The following is a 22,249-nucleotide window of genomic DNA, read 5'->3' as shown; positions in this document are numbered from 1 at the left end:
TCTGAGCACATGGCCCATCTCTTGGGCAATAAAGATGGGATAGTCTTGCTCACATTGTTTTTAAGAACTTGCTCTGTTTCTCAGAACTCCATAACTACGTCCATCTTAGAGTTATTTAAAATCCCCAGGGGCAACTAGCCATTATTTGCCATTAAACTTCTAACAAGTGGATGAGAGGCAGTTTCATGGAAAAACTCCTTTTGTAGAGCCTCAAAGAAGGGTGGGGTCATCTTATTAAAATAGAGTTCAAGAAGTTCATTTGGGTTCTCTATGGAGAACTGGGTACTTGTTTTACCCTGGCCCTTCAGTTTCTGGGCATCCTTGGTATGAAAAGCAAGAGGAACTGGAACGTTGAAGTACAGAAAAGAGGGAAAGAAGGTGAAAAAAATGGGAGCATCTGAAAGTCCAAAGGGTGGTTAGGAAGAAGGGCAGCTGAAGGGTTCATGGGTTAAGCCTACAGCCAGAAATCTGAGCATCTCAGCATATCCTGAAACTATTTCTGGTGCCAGTCTCTCGCTCCCCTCACTTTGCTCCATCTTGTACCAGCACATCTTGTCTCTACATGATTTAATCACACATTCTCACTCTTGTACAATATGTTCTTTCAAACTTCTTCATCCAGAGCATCAAGGATACTTACCCAGCAGGATAATTACTTGTCTCTCTTACTGGCTCATATTTACTCTGTTTTATTCTTTTCTTTTTACTCATCTTCCCTCAGGAGACCTCTCTCGACAAAAAAGCCACCTGTCCAATCAAAGATGTAACAGCTAGAGACCTGAGCTGGCTAGATCTGCAGGGACGGCAAAAAGTACTCCCAGAGAAGACTCATTGAGAGAAAAAGGGAGGAGAATGGGAACCAAGATTCACCCTCTTCTAATGCATTTTCAGAAAACCTCAAGGTGAACCTAGTTTAGTGACTGGAACAACAATCCATTCACCCATTGAACCATCAGTCCATCCATCTATCCATTCATCCACCCATCCATCCACCTTCAAATGTCCACTGAGCATCTCTGAAGCACCAGGCATGAGCAGGGTCCTGAGAATATAGCCTTTTGTTAAAGCAATCCTCTTAGTACTCAGGCTGGTAGAGAAGAGAAAAGCTAGTAAAACATTTTAGTGTAAATGACACAAGTATTAACAAGGACTCCACAGGGGCCACGAGAGCCAACAGTGAGCAGATTTAACCTTCTCAAGAAGGTTGGGGCTTCCTTGGGGTGGTGCCTGAGGGATGATGAGGAGAAAGCCCCATTTGCTTCTCTATTCACAGCCCTGCATATAACTGGGCATGGCGGATGCTCCTGGTTGCTTCTCCAGCAACCATTTCCCCTTTGTTTTCACACACAGAGCTCAGTTTTGTCATCTATGAGCCGTCCAGTTCCAGAGAAAGAAGAGGTTATCAGTCTACAGGAACCATGGTAATCTAACTTTTCATTTGTCTGTGATTGGTTTAGGAATGGTTATCCCACCCAGTTCTGGCCACTGAGACATGGCAGAAATCTTCTGGGATCTACTGGTGAAGATGTTCTTCCTCCTTGGTCAAAAGAGAGAGTGAGGAGGAAAAGTCTCCCCAAATGGAAAGAGTCTGGGTCCTTGATGTTACTGTGAGTTGCTGAAGCAAAGCTGGGACTGGTTTTCTCAGGACTACTTTAGTGAGTGTTATATGCTCATTATTTAGCCTGGTTTTAGCCAGGCATCTGGCCTTGGGGGGAAAATTTCATCAAATGTTGGCATGGAAAGCTCAGTGGTCTAATTATATATGGGTATGTTTTCAACACTAGTGGCTTACAGTTGGAAAAGGTTGACATTGGCTGGGAACTATTAGGATAATGCTATGAAGAGAAGAGACAAAGTAGCATGTGGCCAGGAGTATTGTGTTATTTGGGCACATTTAAAGTAATCCTTTCTTCACTACTACTTTATATGTTTGATTATCATTTTGATTTTTTCTTTTCAGTTCTCTGGACAATGGCATATTTAGTGCTGGGACTCATTAGAAGTAAAAATCCAGTAATTACTCTGTCTTTTGATCTGTTGTTTGAGTGTGCATGCTCTGACAAAGGAAATATGGAATCTCACTGGTCATTTAGCCAGGTATATAAATGATTCCCACATCATGAGACATTTTCTCAAATTTGAGAAAAATCATAAATATTTGGTACCAGCTATTAGATGTCCTATAAATAAACTCATCTGGTTCAGTTTTCTGGATTCTTCTCTAGCAAACAAAATCCACCTGCATGTTTCAGGGTCTCGAACCATGGACTCAAAGTTTCAGGAGCCAAAAGAACTGTATCTTCCTGTGTCTCAGGCACAGGAAAACACAGTCAACAGCTCTGCTGCCTGGGCTGCCTTGAGCACCACTTCCTCTGATATTGTCTGGGAGGGTCTTCCGGGAAAAGTTCCTTCAGTGTTCTCAGTCTAGCCCTTTGTTTGGCTGTTCTCAGGGATCAGTTGATAAAGAATCTGTCTGCCAATGCAGGAGATGGGGGTTTGATTCCTGGGTCAGGAAAATTCCCCTGTGATAGGAAATGGCAACGCACTCCAGTATTCTTACCTGGAGAATCCCCATGGACAGAGGAGCCTGGCAGGGTACAGACTATGGGGTCACAAAGAGTCAGACATGATGGAACAGACCTCATGCATGGAAGGTTATTTGGTAACAAAGAGTCCATAAGATAGTCGGGGCTTGGGACTAGATGTGAACTGAGGCTGCTGCACGATCCAGGTGGAGACCACGTCCTTTGGAGCTGACACACTTATGGATCTGGACAGGTACAAAGTGACCCTAATCACCTGAGATGTGATGCAAGCAGCAGAAAGTGGTGTCTAGAGCTGGTTCTGCTCTTTCTCAGTCAGATTGATTTTGGCCCATCTCTTCCCCTTTCTGAGAGAAATTTCTACTAATAGAGAGGGTTCAGAGGCTCCCATCTGTCTGTCTTTCCTCAGTCCATTATTGTGAGGATGAGATGATTGGAGATTATGAAGGTACTCCATGGGACTGCCAGTGCTATTTATATACAGGCAAAACAACCAGTCAGATTCCATATTTCCTTTGCCAGTGCGTGCACATGTCCAAAGACAGCTATGCAGAGTAATTACTGGATTTTCACTTTTAATGAGTCCCAGTAGTCAATAAGGAGTGGATGCTCCCCAGATCCTCCATGTCCCTCAGAGTTTGTGAGCAGAGCTCTTAGTCTGGATGGAGAAGGTGCTCCTTTCTCCCTGAATGTCTTGATTTAGGAACTCTCAAACATCCTTGCTTTAGGACTCTTGGATACTGAGGGGCTGCTGTGTGCTACCTGGTGATGATCTCCCTTTGGCTGGGAGCCCGGTGACTCCTGTGACCCTCTCAGTTCAGGATTCAGGACAGGGTCTCTTGGTTCACAAGGAACCACAGACCCCAGGGGCCCATAGAGTAGAGGCAATAGGGCCCAAAGCCCATGCCAGTCACTCCATTATTTGCTGGTGTCAACACCAAGAGCTTTGTGGTAGGGTGGATGAACATTTGCTCAGGGCTGGACCCTTGGCAAAGCAAACACAGTTGGCCTTTGGTTAATTTTTGCTTTCTCTTTGACCTTCTGTTCTCTCTCTGACTCTTTTTTGTCCTTCCCTACACAGCTGGTGATTTCAGGCTCCTCTGGTTCCCAGAACTCTGCACTGGCAGTACTAGCAAATTTAGAGGAAAGTGGCACAAGACTTTCTACAATGATGGAAAAGATCTATGTATTCTCTTTCCAATATGGCAGCCACAGCCATATGTGACTGTCGAACGTTTGAAAGGTGGCCAGTGTGACTAAGGAACTGAATTTTTAATATGATTTAATTTTAATGTACTTACATTAAAATGGCCGCATGAAGCCAGTGGCTAGTGTATTGAACTGTGCAGGAGTGGAGTTCAGTACCTCAGTCATTTCAGTCCTTCCACTCTCATCACAATTAATCTGTTCTACTGACGATGGATAAAGAAGACATAGTACAGGACTTCCCTGGTGGTCCAGTAGTAAAGAATCTGCGTGCCGAGGCTGGGGATCAATCCCTAGTCCAGGAAGATCCCACAATGCCCACGGGGCAACTACTAAGCCTATGTGCCACAACTCCTGAGTCTGAGCTCTAGAGCCTGTGCTCCATGGCAAGAGAAGCCATTGCAATGAGAAGCCTGCACACTGCAACAAAGAGTAGTCCCCGCTCGTCGCAACTAGAGAAAGCCTGCACGTAGCAACAAAGACCCAGCACAGCCAAAAATAAGTAAATAAATAAATAAAAATAAAAAATTAAAAAAAACATGTAACACAAATGTACAATGGACTGATACTCAGTCACTAAAAAGAATGAAATAATGCCATTTGCAGTAACATGGATGCAACTAGAGATGATCATACTAAATGGAGTAAGTCAGAAAGAGAAAGACAAATATCGTATGATATCATTTACATGTGGAATCTAAAATATGACACAAATGAACCTATCAACAAATCAGAAACAGCCTCCTGGACACAGAAAACAGACTTGTGGTTGCCAAGGGAGAGGGGGTTGGGGGAAGGATGGAGTGGAAGGTTGGGGTTAGTGGATGTAAGCTATTATATATAGAATGGATAAACAACAAGGTTCTACTGTATAGCACATGGAAGTATATTCAACATCCTATGATAATCCCTAGTGAAAAAGAATATAAAAAGAATATATATATATATATATAATCACTTTGCTAAACAGCAGAAATTAACACAACATTGTACATCAAAATTCCTACCAGTAAATTAAAATCTTACTCCTATTAGGTAAATGTGTAGGTTTTCCACAATGCCATACTTTAGTCAACACAGAGGCTCAAATGACAGGCATTTGAAGGACTCTGGCATGCAAGTCCAGTAGGTGAAAAGATTATAGGTTTAGAGCTTTAGATTCACTTCAAAGTATCCTATGGACAGACACATCCTCCCCGGTGCCCTGGGCTGCTCTGAAGTTCCTGCTAGTCTCGTAAAGCCTGGAGAGAGTTAAGGTTAAACTGTGTAGATGGGAGCCTGGGAAAGAACTGGAGGTGGAAGGGTTGAAATGGGCAGAGCCCAAAGAATGCCAAGATCTTGCAAAAGAACCTGGCATGCCCTTCAGAGTGGCATTCTGTTCCACCCTGGGTGGGGAGGTGTCAGAGAAAGGTTGTTAGGGAGAGACCACTGCCATGGGGACAGGATTGAAGGGTTAATAGTTTGAAAAGACCAGAAACCATACTAAAGGCCACAAAATGGACTGTGGCCCTTGCAGTGGGGTCACAGATGGGAATTGGAATTCTACTCTTAATTCCAATCCCCCCTTTTATTTTCTTCTGAATTCTTTTCTGAACATTGCTTTTTAAGATGTTCCTTTCACCCTGAAACTGAGCAGCATTTCTGTTTCTCTTGGACAACCATGGGACAGCTCTCAAGTTCTTGCCTGTGTTTTCAGATACCTACTGCATCAGAAGCCAACACTTTCATGTCAAATACTAGGTTGGGTAAAGGGTAAGGATAATGAGGGGTGGATGCGCTTTATATTTATAAACGGGCTTCCCAGGTGGCTCAGTGGTAAAGAACTTGTATACCAATTCAGGAGATGTAAGAGACTTGTGTTTGATCCCTGGGTTAGGAAGATCCCCTGGAGGAGGGCATGGCAACCCTCTCCAGTATTCTTGTCTGCAGAATCCCGTGGACAAAGGAGCCTGCTGAGCTACAGTCCATACAGTCGCAAAGAGTCAGATGTGACTGAAGTGACTTAGCATGCATGCACATACATATAAACAAAAACAGTCACCATTCCCCCCACCCACTGCGCCCCACCTCAGATCACGCTGTGCTTTTCTGGACCTCCAGAAATATGGAAGATAAGGGTTGCTCAAGTGTTCAGTGTTACCCTTCCCTCTCTCATTTGTCTTTTACTCAACCAAATCTCACGAGGCATTTGGCATCAAGGAGCAGAAGCCTTGGAAGAAGAAACTCTGAGAAGCCCACAGTCTGGCTGGGTTGCAATGTTACCAAGTATTCCTGGACTTTCAGCCACAGGGTCTTGTTGTGCGGAAGCATTTTGACAACTCATGGCATCTCCTTCTCCAAGTCCTTGCTGATGTCTATTCTCTGAACACTATTGATTTCAATCTACTTGCATGAAAAATATAAGTTCTTGCTGGGCCAAGGTAACTAAGAGCAGGGCTTTTCCACTGGTGGGCACAGGTTGGGGGGGTAGTGTGGATTTTGCTTCCTCCAACCCAGGGGACATTTCACAATGTCTGGAAATATGATTTTATTGTCACTGCTTGAGGGGGGGAATTTGTCCTCTCTGGAACCTTAGTCAACATCTGAAGACATGGTTGATCATTACAAGTGGGGTGAGGGGAAGAATATTGCCATTTGTTGGGTGGAATCTAGGGGTGCTGCCAAGCATGCTACAACACACAAAAGAGCCCCACAACAAAGAATTATCCGTTCTAGAGTGTCAACAGTGTTAAAAGTAAGAAACTCTGGCCCGGAGGGAAAGTTCAGGCTGGATTTCTGACACTGAAGCATCAGAAGGTGAGAGTCACTCAGTTGTGTCTGACTCTTTGCAACCCCATGGCCTGATTCTCCAGGCCAGAATTCTGGAGTGGGTAGCCTGTCCCTTCTCCCAGTGGATCTTCCCAACCCAGGAATCGAACCAGGGTCTCCTACATTGCAGGAAGATTCTTTACCAACTGAGCTGTCAGGGAAGCATCAGATGGTCCTCAAAAGATCATCATTCTGAATGTTGGAAGACTAGTTAAGTATCCTGGGGTAGATTTAGGATATTGTAGGATAATTTTTGCCAGAATTCTCATCTATTCATGACTTCAGTTCAGTTCAGTCACTCAGTCGTGTCCGACTCTTTGCGACCCCATGAATCGCAGCACTCCAGGCCTCCCTGTCCATCACCAACTCCTGGGGTTCACCCAAATTCATGTCCATCAAGTCGGCGATGCCATCCAGCCATCTCATCCTCTGTCGTCCCCTTCTCCTCCTGCCCCCAATCCCTCCCAGCATCAGAATCTTTCCAAATGAGTCAACGCTTTGCATGAGGTGGACAAAGTATTGGAGTTTCAGCTTCAGCATCAGTCCTTTCAATGAACACCCAGGACTGATCTCCTTTAGGATGGACTGCTTGGATCTCCTTGCAGTCCAAGGGACTCGCAAGAGTCTTCTCCAACACCACAGTTCAAAAGCATCAATTCTTTGGTGCTCAGCTTTCTTACAGTCCGACTCTCACATCCATACATGACCACAGGAAAAACCATAGCCTTGACTAGACAGACCTTTGCTGGCAAAGTAATGTCTCTGCTTTTCAACATGCTATCTAGGTTGGTCATAATTTTCCTTCCAAGGAGTAAGCGTCTTTTAATTTCATACCTGCAGTCACCATCTGCAGTGATTTTGGAGCCCCCCAAAATAAAGTCTGACACTGTTTCCCCATCTATTTCCCATGAAGTGGTGGGACCAGATGCCATGATCTTTGTTTTCTGAATGTTGAGCTTTAAGCCAACTTTTCCAGTCTCCTCTTTCACTTTCATCAAGAGGCTTTTTAGTTCCTCTTCACTTTCTGTCATCAGGGTGGTGTCATCTGCATATCTGAGGTTATTGATATTTCTCCCGGCAATCTTGATTCCAGCTTGTGCTTCTTCCAGCCCAGCATTTCTCATGATATACTCTGCATATAAGTTAAATAAACAGGGTGTCAATATACAGCCTTGACGTACTCCTTTTCCTATTTGGAACCAGTCTGTTGTTCCATGTCCAGTTCTAACTCTTGTTTCCTGACCTGCATATAGGTTTCTCAAGAGGCAGGTCAGGTGGTCTGGTGTTCCCATCTCTTTCAGAATTTTCCAGTTTATTTTGATCCACACAGTCAAAGGCTTTGGCATAGTCAATAAAGCAGAAATAGATGTTTTTCTGGAACTCTCTTGCTTTTTCTATGATCCAGTGGATATTGGCAATTTGATCTCTGGTTCCTCTGCCTTTCTAAAACCAGCTTGAACATCTGGAAGTTCACGGTTCATGTATTGCTGAAGCCTGGCTTGGAGAATTTTGAGCATTACTTTACTAGCGTGTGAGATGAGTGCAATTGTGCGGTAGTTTGAGCATTCTTTGGCATTGCCTTTCTTTGGGATTGGAATTAAAACTGACCTTTTCCAGTCCTGTGGCCACTTCTGAGGTTTCCAAATTTCCTGGCATATTCAGTGCAGCACTTTCACAGCATCATCTTTCAGGATTTGTAATAGCTCACCTGGAATCCCATCACCTCCACTAGCTTTGTTCGTAGTGATGCTTTCTAAGGCCCACTTGACTTCACATTCCAGGATGTCTGGCTTTACATCAGTCATCACACCATCGTGATTATCTGGTTCATGAAGATCTTTTTGTACAGTTCTTCTGTGTATTCTTGCCACCTCTTCTTAATATCTTCTGCTTCTGTCAGGTCCATACCATTTCTGTCCTTTATCAAGCCCATCTTTGCATGAAATGTTCCCTTGGTATCTCTAATTTTCTTGAAGAGATCTCTAGTCTTTCCCATTCTGTTGTTTTCCTCTATTTCTTTGCATTTATCGCTGAGGAAGGCTTTCTTATCTCTTCTTGCTATTCTTTGGAACTCTGCATTCAGATGTTTATATCTTTCCTTTTCTCCTTTGCTTTTTGCTTCTCTTCTTTTCACAGCTATTTGTAAGGCCTCCCCAGACAGCCATTTTGCTTTTTTGCATTTCTTTTCCATGGGGATGGTCTTGATCCCTGTCTCCTGTACAATGTCACAAACCTCATTCCATAGTTCATCAGGCACTCTATCTATCAAATCTAGTCCCTTAAATCTATTTCTCACTTCCACTGTATAATCATAAGGGATTTGATTTAGGCCATACCTGAATGGTCTAGTGGTTTCCCCTACGTTCTTCAATTTAAGTCTGAATTTGGCAATAAGGAGTTCAAGATCTGAGCCACAGTCAGCTCCTGGTCTTGTTTTTGCTGACTGTATAGAGCTTCTCCATCTTTGGATGCAAAGAATATAATCAATCTGATTTTGGTGTTGACCATCTGGTGATGTCCATGTGTAGAGTCTTCTCTTGTGTTGTTGGAAGAGGGTTTTGCTATGACCAGTGTGTTCTCTTGGCAAAACTCTATTAGCCTTTGCCCTGCTTCATTCCGTATTCCAAGGCCAAATTTGCCTGTTAACCAAAGTGTTTCTTGACTTCCTACTTTTGCATTCCAGTCCCCTATAATGAAAAGGACACCTTTTTTGGGTGTTAGTTCTAAAAGGTCTTGTAGATCTTCATAGAACCGTTCAACTTCAGCTTCTTCAGCATTACTGGTTGGGGCATAGGCTTGTATTACTGTGATATTGAATGGTTTGCCTTGGAAATGAACAGAGATCATTCTGTCTTTTTTGAGATTGCATCCAAGTACTGCATTTCGGACTCTTTTGTTGACCATGATGGCTACTCCATTTCTTCTAATGGAATCCTGCCCACAGTACTAGATATAATGGCCATCTGAGTTAAATTCACCCATTCCAGTCCATTTTAGTTCACTGATTCCTAAAATGTCGACGTTCACTCTTGCCATCTCCTGTTTGACCACTTCCAATTTGCCTTGATTCATGGACCTAACATTCCAGGCTCCTATGCAATATTGGTCTTTACAGCATTGGACCTTGCTTCTATCACCAGTCACATAAACAACTGGGTATTGTTTTTGCTTAGCTCCATCCCTTTATTCTTTCTGGAGTTATTTCTCCATTGATCTCAAGTAGCATATTGGGCACCTACCGACTTGGGGAGTTCCTCTTTCAGTATCCTATCATTTTGCCTTTTCATACTGTTCATGGGGTTCTCAAGGCAAGAATGCTGAAGTGGTTTGCCATTCCCTTCTCCAATGGACCATATTCTGTCAGACCTCTCCACCATGACCCACCTGTCTTGGGTGGCCCCACACAGCATGGCTGAGTTTCATTGAGTTAGACAAGGTTTTGGTCCATGTGATCAGATTGACTAGTTTTCTGTGATTATGGTTTCAGTGTGTCTGCCCTCTGATGCCCTCTCGCAACACCTACTGTCAGTTTCATATTTTCATGAGTCCTTAATTTCCTCTGAAAGAGAGAGTGCATCCTCAGGGTGACACGTGTCAAACTGGTCTCCAAGGGTAGGTTCCATTTTACTGTAGTGTATACAGAGGGAGATTTGGTTCCTCCATTTGTCAAATGGACTCAATACTTCATGACCTATTTATCAGGTCATGAAGCATTATCAGATACCAGTTGGGCCTGGTATCTTAGGGAGATGGAACTGGAGCATGGTATGTGAGTTGGTATGAAGAGGGAACATGTGAGTTAAGTACTTCTATCTGACTCCAATTCCAAAATGGCAATAGGATATTGTAGGTGGGGAGAGGGAACCAGTAACTTGTGAGATCCAAGTTAGCAGATTGTGCCTGGTGCTCAGTGGGTCATGGGGCCATGAAGTGACTTTCCTTGTTGGTAGTGGATGGGGGAGTTGCAGAGCCCAGCATGTATCAGTCTTTCCGTAAGTACTGTCAGTGGGTTGGGAGGATATGCAGCTGTTACAATATTCAGGGGCTGAAACGGGGACAGAAAGCCACGGCAAGAATTTATGCAAAGGGAATTCCCTGGTGGTCCAGAGGCTAAGACTCTGTGCTTCCAACAAAGGATGCCCGGGTTTGATCCCTGGCAGGAGAACTAGATCCCACACGCTGCAACTAAGAATTCACATGCTGCAACAAGAACTAGGTGAAGCCAAATAAATAAATAAATAAATATATATTTTAAAAAATTTATGCAGAGCTTCTTGGGAAAATAAAAGCAAACATGATACTTCTTTTTTTTCTGATTTTATAAGAATAAAACAGTCGTGGGCATTCCTAAGATGGTGGAGGAATAGGACAGGGAGATCACTTTCTCCCCCACAAATTCATCAAAAGAACATTTGAAAGTTGAGTAAATTCCACAAAACAACTTCTGAATGCAGGCAGAGGACATCAGGCACCCAGAAAAGCAGCCCATTGTCTTTGAAAGGAGGTAGGAAAAAATATAAAAGATAAAAAGAGAGACAAAAAAGGTAGGGATGGAGCTCTGTCCCAGGAAGGGAGTCTTAAAAAAGAGAGTAGTTTCCAAACACCAGGAAACACTCTTGCTGCCGAGTCTGTGGCAAGCCTTGGAACCACAGGGAGCAACATAACCGGGAGGAAAAATAAATAAATAATTAAAACCCACAGATTATGTGCCCAATGGTAACTCCTCTAGCAGAGAAGCAGCACAGACGCTTGCACCCACCACTACCAAGTAGGGGCTGGGCAGGGAGGCGCAGGCTGCATTGCTTAGAGTAAGGACCGGCCTGAATGCCCCAAGGGAGATCTGAGGGAACTAACGTGGGCTAGCAAACCAGACTGTGGGATAGCTACCACATGAAAAGCCCTAAACCTAAGACACTGCCAGGGCTGCTCACAGAACAAAGGACTGACAAGAGCTACACGAAAAGCCCTAACCTAAGACATGGGGTTGCACAGAGTTGGACATGACTGAAGGGAGTTAGCAGGATCAGCAGCAGCAAGACACCGTCAGGCCCCCTCACAAAACAAAGGACTGAGCAGAGCTAGCCGGCTGCAGGCCGGCCCATTCCCCTCTGATGACAGGCAGGCGAGGGCAGCCAGAGCCAGAAGGGGGCAATCGTGGCCCCAGAGAGGCATTATCTACCAAACTGCAAGCAGGCTTCGTTGCAAACCAAGACTTCTTGGAATTCTGGATGGTCAACATCTGCAAGAGAAGGTGCACTGGTTGTATACCCATAAAACTGAGCGGCAGGGACAGGGGGAGGTGATAAGTCGCAGCGACCGTGCTCGCCAAACACCTGGTCACCTGAGCTGCTCAGACCTGGGAAGGGCACAAAACTCAGGCCCAATCGAGTCTGTGCCTTTGAGGACTACCCGAGTGCCTGAACCTGAGCGGCTTAGACCTGGGAAGTGCACGCAACCCAGGGCCGGCCTCAGACAGTTCCTGGCAGAGCAACCTAGAGCCTAAGCAGTGTAGACAGGGGAAGCACACACGCTGTGAGTGGGGGCAAACCCAGGGTGGCTGAGACACTGAGAGTACACACTAGTGTTATTTGTTTGCAGCGTCCCTCCCTTCCTACAGCACGACTGAACAAGTGAACCTAAAAAAGCGTCCACCACCACCCTCTTGTGTCAGGGCGGAAATTAGACACTGAATAGACCAGCAAACACAAGATGCTAAAACAGAGGGAACCTCCTTGGAAGTGACAGGTGCAATAGATTAAAACCCTGTAGTTAGTACTGACTACATAGGACGGGGCCTATAGATCTTGAGAAATATAAGCCAGGTCAAGGAACTATCCAAAAATGAACTGACCCCACACTGCCCACAACAACACCAGAGAGAGTCCTAGATATATTTTTATTATTTTTACTATCATTCTTTAATTAATTTTTTTATTTTTAAGTCCTCTATTACTCTTTTAATTTTCATTTTTATAACCTATTACTTTTCAAAAAAAAAAAAAGAAGAGAGGGACCCTATTTTTTAAAGCAAATGTCATATATACATATTTTATAATTTTTGTGACTTTTTTTCTTTAATAATGAATTTTTAAAAATCCAACCTCTACTCTAGATTTTTAATCTTTGCTTTTTGGTATTTGCTATCAATTTTGTACCTTTAAGAGCCCAGTCTTCAGTACCCATTTTTACTTGGGAGTGAGATTACTGGCTTGACTGCTCTCTCCCCCTTTGGACTCTCCTTTTTCTCCACCAGGTCGCCTATATCTCCTCCCTCCCGCTTCTCTTCTCTACCCAACTATGTGAATCTGTGTGTTCTGGACAGTGGAGAACACTTAGGGAACTGATTACTGGCTGGATCTGTCTCTCTCCTTTTGATTCCCCCCTTTATCCTCCTGGCCACCTCTGTCTCCTTCCTCCCTCTTCTTTTTTCTGTATACTCCGTGAACATCTGTGAGTGGTCCAGACTGTGGAGAGTACATAAGGAAGTGATTACTGGCTAACTTGCTCTCTCCTCTTTTGATTCCACCTCATCTCATCCTGGTCACCTCTATCTCCCTCTTCCCTCTTCTCATCTCCATGTAACTCTGTGAACCTCTCTGAGTGTCCCTCTCTGTGGAGAAACTTTTCATCTTTAACCTAGATGTTTTATCAATGGTGCTGTATAGATGGAGAAGTCTTGAGGCTACTGTAAAAATAAGACTGAAAACCAGAAGCAGGAGGCTTAAGTTCAAATCCTGAGAACATCAGAGAACTCCTGACTCCAGGAAACATTAATCAACAGGAGCTCATCAAACGCCTCCATACCTGCACTGAAACCAAGCACCACCCAAGGGCCAACAAATTCCAGAGCAAGACATAGCACACAAATTCTCCAGCAGCACAGGAACATAGCCCTGAGCTTCAATATACAGGCTGCCCAAAGTCACTCCAAACTCATTGACATCTCATAACTCATTACTGGACACTTCATTGCACTCCAGAGAGAAAAAATCCAGCTCTATCCACCAGAACACCGACACAAGCTTCCCTAACTAGGAAACCTTGACAAGCCACCTGTACAACCCCACCCACAGCGAGGAAACTCCACAATAAAGAGAACTCCACAAACTGCCAGAATACAGAAAGGCCACCCCAAACACAGCAATATAAACAAGATGAAGAGACAGAGGAATACCCAGCAGGTAAAGGAACAGGATAAATGCCCACCAAACCAAACAAAAGAGGAAGAGATAGGGAATCTACCTGATAAAGAATCCCAAATAATGATAGTGAAAATGATCCAAAATCTTGAAAACAAGATGTAATCACAGATAAATAGCCTGGAGACAAGGATTGAGAAGATGCAAGAAAGGTTTAGCAAAGACTTAGAAGAAATAAAAAAGAGTCAATATATAATGGATAATGCAATAAATGATATCAAAAACACTCTGGAGGGAACAAATAGAATAACGGAGGCAGAAGATAGGATTAGTGAGGTAGAAGGTAGAATGGTAGAAATAAATGAATCAGAGAGGAAAAAAGAAAAACGAATTAAAAGAAATGAGGACAATCTCAGAGACCTCTGGAGCAATGTTAAACGCCCCAACATTCGAATCATAGGAGTCCCAGAAGAAGACAAAAAGAAAGACCATGAGAAAATACTTGAGATAATAGTTGAAAACTTCCCTAAAATGGGGAAGGAAATAATCACCCAAGTCCAAGAAACCCAGAGAGTCCCAAACAGGATAAACTCAAGGCGAAACATCCCAACACACATATTAATCAAATTAACAAAGATCAAACACAAAGAACAAATATTAAAAGCAGCAAGGGAAAAACAACAAATAACACACAAAGGGATTCCCATAAGGATAACAGCTGATCTTTCAATAGAAACTCTTCAGGCCAGAAGGGAATGGCAGGACATATTTAAAGTGATGAAAGAAAACAACCTATAGCCCAGATTACTGTACCCAGCAAGGATCTCATTCAAATATGAAGGAGAAATCAAAAGCTTTACAGACAAGCAGAAGCTGAGAGAATTCAGCACCACCAAACCAGCTCTCCAACAAATGCTAAAGGTTCTTCTCTAGATAGGAAACACAGAAAGGGTGTATAAACTCAAACCCAAAACAATAAAGTAAATGGCAATGGGATCATACTTATCAATAATTACCTTAAACGTAAATGGGTTGAATGCCCCAACCAAACGACAAAGACTGGCTGAATGGATACAAAAACAAGACCCTTATATATGTTGTCTACAAGAGACTCACCTCAAAACAAAGGACACATACAGACTGAAAGTCAAGGGCTGGAAAAAGATATTCCACAGAAATAGAGACCAAAAGGAAGCAGGAGTAGCAATACTCATATCAGATAAAATAGACTTTAAAACAAAGGCTGTGAAAAGAGACAAATAAGGACACTGCATAATGATCAAAGGATCAATTTAAGAAGAAGATATAACAATTATATATATATAAGCACCAAACATAGGAGCACCACTATATGTAAGACAAATGCTAACAAGTATGAAAGGGGAAATTAACAATAACACAGTAATAGTGGGAGACTTTAATACCCCACTCACACCTATGGATAGATCAACTAAACAGGATCAACTAAACAGAAAATTAACAAGGAAACACAAACTTTAAATGATACAATAGACCAGTTAGACCTAATTGATATCTATAGGACATTTCACCCCAAAACAATGAATTTCACCTTTTTCTCAAGCGCACATGGAACCTTCTCCAGGATAAGTCACATCCTGGGCCATAAATCTAGCCTTGGTAAATTTAAAAAAAAAATGAAATCATTCCAAGCATCCTTTCTGACCACAATGCAGGAAGATTAGATCTCAATTACAGGAGAAAAACTATTAAAAATGCCAACATATGGAGGCTGAACAACACGCTGCTGAATAACCAACAAATCACAGAAGAAATCAAAATCAAAAAAACCAACAAATCAAAAAAGAAATCAAAATATGCATAGAAACGAATGAAAATGAAAACACAACAACCCAAAACCTGTGGGACACTGTAAAAGCAGTGCTAAGGGGAAGGTTCATAGCAATACAGGTATACCTCAAGAAACAAGAAAAAAGTCAAATAAATAACCTAACTCTACACCTAAAGCAACTAGAAAAGGAAGAAATGAAGAACCCCAGGGTTAGTAGAAGGAAAGAAATCTTAAAAATTAGGGCAGAAATAAATGCAAAAGAAACAAAAGAGACCATAGCAAAAATCAAAGCCAAAAGCTGGTTCTTTGAGAGGATAAATAAAATTGACAAACCATTAGCCAGACTCATTAAGAAACAAAGGGAGAAAAATCAAATCAATAAAATTAGAAATGAAAATGGAGAGATCACAACAGACAACACAGAAATACAAAGGATCATAAGAGACTACTATCAGCAATTATATGCCAATAAAATGGACAACTTGGAAGAAATGGATAAATTCTTAGAAAAGTACAACTTTCCAAAACTGAACCAGGAAGAAATAGGAAATCTTAACAGACCCATCACAAGCATGGAAATTGAAACTAATCAGAAATCTTCCAGCAAACAAAAGCCAAGGTCCAGGTGGCTTCACAGCTGAATTCTACCAAAATTTAGAGAAGAGCTAACACCTATCCTACTCAAACTCTTCCAGAAAATTGCAGAGGAAGGTAAACTTCCAAACTCATTCTATGAGGCCACCATCACCCTAATACCAAAACCTAACAAAGATGCCTCAATAAAAGAAAACTACAGGCCAATATCACTGATGAACATAGATGCAAAAATCCTTAACAAAGTTCTAGCAATCAGAATCCAACAACACATTAAAAAGATCATACATCATGACCGAGTGGGCTTTATCCCAGGGATGCAGGATTTTTCAATATCCACAAATCAATGTAATACACTACATTAGCAAATGGAAAAATAAAAGCCATATGATTATCTCAATAGATGCAGAGAAAGCCTTTGATAAAATTCAACACCCATGTATGAAAAAACTCTCCAGAAAGCAGGAATAGAAGGAACATACCTCAACATAATAAAAGCTATATATGATATATGACAAACCCACAGCAAACATTATTCTCAATGGTGAAAAATCGAAAGCATTTCCCCTAAAGTCAGGAACAAGACAAGGGTGCCCACTTTCACCACTACTATTCAACATAGTTTTGGAAGTTTTGGCCATGGCAATCAGAGCAGTAAAAGAAATAAAAGGAAAAAAAAAAAAGAAAAGAAATAAAAGGAATCCGAATTGGAAAAGAAGAAGTAAAACTCTCACTGTTTGCAGATGACATGATCCTCTACATAGAAAGCCCTAAAGACTCCACCAGAAAATTACGAGAGCTAATCAATGAATATAATAAAGTTGCAGGATATAAAATCAACACACAGAAATCCCTTGCATTCCTATACACTAATAATGAGAAAACAGAAAGAGAAATTAAGGAAACAATTCCATTCACCATTGCAACGAAAAGAATAAAATACTTAGAAATATATCTACCTAAAGAAACAAAAGACCTATATATAGAAAACTATAAAAGACTGGTGAAAGAAATCAAAGAGGACACTAATAGATGGAGAAATATACCGTGTTCATGGATCAGAAGAATCAATATAGTGAAAATGAGTATGCTACCCAAAGCAATCTATAGATTCAATGAAATTCCTATCAAGCTACCAATGGTTCACAGAGCTAGAACAAATAATTTCACAATTTGTATGGAAATAGAAGAAACCTCAAATAGCCAAAGCAATCTTGAGAAAGAAGAATGGAACTGGAGGAATCAACCTGCCTGACTTCAGGCTCTACTACAAGGCCACAGTCATCAAGACAGTATGGTACTGGCACAAAGACAGAAATATAGATTAATGGAACAAAATAAAAAGCCTAGAGATAAATCCACTCACCTATGGACACCTTATCTTTGACAAAGGAGGCAAAAATATACAATGGAGAAAAGACAATCTCTTTAACAAGTGGTGCTGGGAAAACTGGTCAACCACTTGCAAAAGAATGAAACTGAAACACTTTCTAACACCATACACAAAAATAAACTCAAAATGGATTAAAGATCTAAACATAAGACCAGAAACTATAAAACTCCTAGAGGAGAACATAGGCAAAACACTCTCTGACATAAATCACAGCAGGATCCTCTATGACCCACCTCCCAGGATATTGGAAATAAAAGCAAAAATAAACAAATGGGACCTGATTAAACTTAAAAGCTTCTGCACAACAAAGGAAACTATAAGCAAGATGAAAAGACAGCCTTCAGAATGGGAGAAAATAATAGCAAATGAAGCAACTGACAAATAATTAATCTAAAAAATATACAACCAACTCCTGCAGCTCAATTCCAGAAAAATAAATGACCCGATCAAAAAAATGGGCCAAAGAACTAAACAGACATTTCTCCAAAGAAGACATGCATATGGCTAACAAATACATGAAAAGATGCTCAACATCACTCATTATCAGAGAAATGCAAATCAAAACCACAATGAAGTACCATTTCACGCCAGTCAAAATGGCTGCTATCCAAAAGTCTACAAGCAGTAAATGCTGGAGAGGGTGTGGAGAAAAGGGAACCCTCTTACACTGTTGGTGGAAATACAAACTAGTACAGGCACTATGGAGAACAGTGTGGAGATTCCTTAAAAAACTGGAAATAGAACTGCCATGAAAGTGAAAGTAAGTAAAGTCACTCAGTCGTGTCTGACTCTTTGCGACCCCATGGACTGTAGCCTACCAGGCTCCTCTGTCCATGGGATTTTCCAGGCAAGAATACTGGAAAGGGTGGCCATTTCCTTCTCCAGGAGATCTTTGCAACCCAGGCATTGAACCTGGGTCTCCCTCATTGTTTGCAGATCCTTTAGTGTCGGATCCACTTAAAAGCACAACATTTCTTTGAAATTAGTGTTGCAAGGAAATTGCAGACATCCACAAATCCATAGTATCAGTTAGCCTCTTTCAGTTAATGGAAAAGAATCTCGGTACTACCATCTATGTTTTTGGCAAAGGAACTCCCACTCAAAAAAGTCAACATTCTTTTCAATGTATATAGTTACTGATATGACCCAGCAATCCCACTGCTGGGCATACACACCAAGGGAACCAGAATTGAAAGAGACAAGTGTACCCCAATGTTCATCGCAGCACTGTTTATAATAGCCAGGACATGGAAGCAACCTTGATGTCCATCAGCAAGATGAATGGATAAGAAAGCTATGGTACATATACACAATGGAGTATTACTCAGCCATTAAAAAGAATACATTTGAATCAGTTCTAATGAGGTGGATGAAACTGGAGCCTATTATACAGAGTGAAGTAAGCCAGAAAGAAAAACACCAATACAATATACTAATGCATATATATGGAATTTAGAAAGATGGTAATGATAACCCTGTATGCGAGACAGCAAAAGAGACACAGATGTATAGACCACTCTTGGACTCTGTGGGAGAGGGTGAGGGTGGGATGATTTGGGTGGGATGATTTGGCATTGAAACATGTATAATATCATATGTGAAATGAATCACCAGTCCAGGTTCAATGCATGATACAGGATGCTAGGGGCTGGTGCATCAGGATGACCCAGAGGGATGGTATGGGGAGGGAGGTGGGAGCGGGGTTCAGGATGGGGAACACATGTACACCCGTGGCAGATGCATGTTTATGTATGGCAAAACCAATACAATGTTGTAAAGTAATTAGCCCCCAACTTAAATAAATAAATTTATATTAAAAAAAGAATAAAACAGTCATTGTTGAAATTCTCTCAAGTACAGAAAACTATACAGAGAAAATTAAAATCTCACATAACTGCACCCCAACTGCATCATGTGTTAACAGGTAGGGAGATGAAAATGTCTGAGAACAGCAGAATGCAACAACGTGGATATTGACAGCTTTGGAATTATTCTGTCTGTGAGCCCAGAGAGAAGAGTCCCTGCTTGAGCTTGGATGAAGTGACAGCAGGACAGATGGTTGGTGTGACCGAGGGGCACATGTCAAGTTCCCCTTACCTCAGGGTTCACTTGGAAAGTATCCTCAGCATTTGCCTCCATGAACAGAAGCGTTCTTTAGCTGAAAGAGGAAATGACTCATTTTAGCTCAAAGATGACGAAACAGGAGATGCCATTTCTGACTCACTTTGCAGCAATAGCAAGACTGAAATTACTGCACTTAAGTGATGGCATAAGCCAATTCTAGCTTTTTTTTTTTTTTTTTAATTAGTTTTCTAGCAACCTTAGTCGCTCAGTAGTGTCCAAGTCTTTTCAACCACCAGGCAAGAACACTGGAGTGGGTGGTCATTTCCTTTTCCAGGGGATCTTCCAGACCCAGGTATCGAACCCAGGTCTCCTGCATTGCAGGCAGATTCTTTACTATCTGAGGCTCTGTGGAAGCCCTCTAGCAACCTTCGTGGTGGTGGTTTAGTCACTAAGTCATGTCCGATTCTTGCAACCCCATGGACTGTAGCTAGCCAGGCTCCTCTGCCCATGGGATTCTCCAGGCAAGAATACTGGAGTGGGTTGCCATTTCCTTCTCCTTATTATGAAGTAATTTTAAAACTTATAGATAACTTGCAAAAATATTAAAAATTTTTTATATACCCTTTACCAAGATCCCCTAATTGTTAATATTTTGCCACATTTGGTTTATTCTTTTCTTTATACATAGGTGATTATTTTTACTGAATCACTTGAGAATAAGTCATGATGTCTCTTTACCCTTCAATATTTCAGTATGTTTTTCTAAGAGCAGGGGCATTCTCTTACATAACTGTAATGTAGTTAATTAAAATCAGAAAATTAATACTGATATTAACAGTACATGCATGCTCAGTTGTGTTTGACTCTTTGTGACCCCATGGACTGTAGCCTGCCGAACTCCTCTGTCCATGGAATTTTCCAGGCAAGAATACGGGAGTGTGTCGCCATTTCCTCCTCCAGGGGATCTTCCCGATCCAGAGATTGAATCTGCATCTCCTCTGTCTCCTGCATTGGCAGGCATATTCTCTACCAAATAGTAAAAATCACTGATATAGTACCATTACCTAATCTACAGATCTTTGTTACATGTTGTCAGTTATCCTAATTGGGATTCAATTTTGCAAATCTGGCCCTGGAGATCCTAAATGAAATTTATTGACATATCCTGTCATAGACATGACTAAACTGGGAACCTGGCCACTTCAACTCAAAGCTTAAGTTGGATTCTATCTTATGGGTTCATATGAGCATTGGCAAAAGCCTGCTTTTCGAAATGTGAATAATTTTTGGTTGTAACCATGTCGTTCCCCGGGCTATTGGGTGTGGGCTTCTATCAGCTGGGCTGTGGCCATCCGGAATCATGATTTCTATCTCATTTCTTCCAGTTTATCTGGCTCTAGATTTTGTCTAAGATGTTTTAAACTCTGGAGACTAATTGGCCAGGCTCTGTGAGGCATAAGGTGACAACTGCTAATAGAGCGGATCTGAGGGACTTCCCTGGTGGTCCAGTGGTTAAGACTCTGTGTTCCACAAATCAGGGGGCCTTGGTTCAATCCCTGGTTGTAGAACTAGATCTCACATGTTGCAATTAAGACCCAGTGTGGTCAAACAGATAAATAAAAATAAATATTAAAAATAGTATAGATCTGATTTAGGAAAAAAAAAAAAAGGATTTCAGGACTTGAATACAAAATAGGCTGCTAAATGCATATAGATAACAATGCCCTTCCCAGGTGGTTCAGTGGTAAAGAATCCATCTGCCAATGCAGGAGACGCAAGAGACTCAGGTTCGATCCCCAGGATTGGGAAGATCCCCTACTCCAGTATTCTTGCCTGGAGAATTCCATGGACAGAGAGCCTAGTGGGCTACAGTCCATGCAGTCACAAAGTCAGACATAACTGAGCGCATGTGTGTACCTGTGCTCACACACACACCCACATGAAAAATTCCTAATTTAGTGCTCAATTTTCTCTTGCACACTCTATGCAAAAACAATCTAACCAGAGTAGCAGAATAAATAATACTTAAAAATAATTTCTATGTCTTCAAAATTCAGACTTCTGGGGATTATGGTTTGAGGAATCCAGTGCTGAGTATTCTCCATGTTGACTCAAGCCCTGGAGGAGGAAGTGGACAGTCGGCAGCTGTGGATTCCTACCAGCAGCTTTATGCATCTTGAATCTCTCTCAGATACCCTACTCTCTCAACATCATCGCTACTGGCCTAATGAATGGACAGACCAGACAACCTTTTTTTAAACATTGATACTGAAGTGTAGTTGATTTATAATGTTATTCAGTTTCGTGTGTACAGCAAAGTGAATCAGTTATACACACATGGTTGTTTAGTCACTGAGTCATGTCTAACTCTTCAGCAACCCCATGGACTGTAGCCTGCCAAGTTCTTCTGTCCATGGGATTTCCCAGGCAAGAATACTGGAGTGGGTAGCCATTCCCTACTCATAGGATTTTCCCGACCCAGGGATAGACTTCACGTCTCCTGCATTGGCAGGCAGGTTCTTTATCACTGAGCCACCAGGAAAGCCCTATACATATATTACATCCAGTCTTTTTTTACTTTCTTTTTCCATATAGGCCTTTACAGAGTATTGAGTAGCATTCTGTCTGCTATACAGTAGGTCCTTATTAGTTATCTGTTTTATATATATTATTAGTGTATATATGTCAATCC

General features: G+C 41.8%; 1 protein-coding gene across 8 annotated transcripts in view; it reads right to left on the bottom strand.

Moving 5' to 3' along the window:
• PRLR (prolactin receptor) overlaps nt 1–22,249 on the bottom strand; it is a 193,432-nt gene that overhangs the window by 51,506 nt on the left and 119,677 nt on the right. For 6 of the 8 annotated variants that reach the window (XM_061393751.1, XM_061393752.1, XM_061393755.1 and 3 more), the window contains exon 2: nt 19,591–19,651. The exons of the other annotated variants lie outside the window; for them this stretch is intronic. The gene's annotated coding sequence lies outside the window, so the exon portion shown is untranslated. The remainder of the gene's footprint in view (nt 1–19,590; nt 19,652–22,249) is intronic. 8 annotated transcript variants of the gene reach the window in all.

The sequence above is a fragment of the Bos javanicus genome, chromosome 20, assembly GCF_032452875.1.
Source record: "Bos javanicus breed banteng chromosome 20, ARS-OSU_banteng_1.0, whole genome shotgun sequence".
NCBI lineage: Eukaryota > Metazoa > Chordata > Mammalia > Artiodactyla > Bovidae > Bos > Bos javanicus.
This window is presented reverse-complemented; position numbering and strand designations above follow the sequence as displayed.